Below are 902 nucleotides of genomic sequence, written 5' to 3'. Positions count from 1 at the left end.
TTAGGAGAATAAAGTCATAAATTTAGGAGAATAAAGTCGTAATTTTAGGAGAATAAAGTCATAATTTTAGGAGAATAAAGTAGTAATTTTATGAGAATAAAGTCGTAGTCAAAATAAAGTCATAAATTTAGGAGAATAAAGTCATAAATTTATGAGAATAAAGTCGTAGTCAAAATAAAGTCATAATATTAGGAGAAAATCGGCTGCTCAGAAACTCTGACCGAGTGGAGAATGGAGAATTTGGAGCATTTTGTAAAGGAGAAAAATCCGTGTATCTTTCGTTCATTCGACTGAACAAGGACTGAATCAGGACTAAATCAAGTCTGGAACCAAACCAGAAAGACCAGGATTGAGACCGGGACCAGACCAGGACTGAAAACGGTTTAGTCCTAGTTTAGTCCTGGTTTAGTCCTGGTTTAAGTCACGGAAATGGGAAATGGCGTTTACGTGACTTTAAAATGCGACTGAACCAGGACTAAACCAGGACTAAACCAAGGACTGAACCAGGACTGAACCAAGACTGAACCAGGACTAAACCAGGACTGAACCAGGACTGAACCAGGACTGAACCAGGACTAAACCAGGACTGAACCAGGACTAAACCAGGACTAAACCAGGACTGAATCAGGACTGAACCAGGACTAAACCGTTTTCAGTCCTGGTCCTGTTCCCGGTCTCAATCCTGGTCTCAGTTGTTGTCTGATCCCGGTCTCAGTCTTGGTCCCGGACTCAGTCCTTGTCTAAGTCCTGGTCTCAGTCCCGGTCTGGTCTCGGACTTCGTTTAGTCCTGGTTTAGTCCTGGTTTAGTCCTGGTTTAGTCCTGGTTTAGTCCTGGTTTAGTCCTAGTTTAATCCTGGTTTAGTCCTGGTTTAGTCCTGGTTCAGTCCTGGTTCAGTCCCGGT

The sequence above is a fragment of the Boleophthalmus pectinirostris genome, unplaced genomic scaffold (assembly GCF_026225935.1).
Source record: "Boleophthalmus pectinirostris isolate CB_2022bp ecotype Guang Dong unplaced genomic scaffold, ASM2622593v1 HiC_scaffold_20, whole genome shotgun sequence".
NCBI classification, from domain to species: domain Eukaryota; kingdom Metazoa; phylum Chordata; class Actinopteri; order Gobiiformes; family Gobiidae; genus Boleophthalmus; species Boleophthalmus pectinirostris.
The sequence above is the reverse complement of the archived record's forward strand: the minus strand, read 5'-3'. Positions refer to the sequence as shown.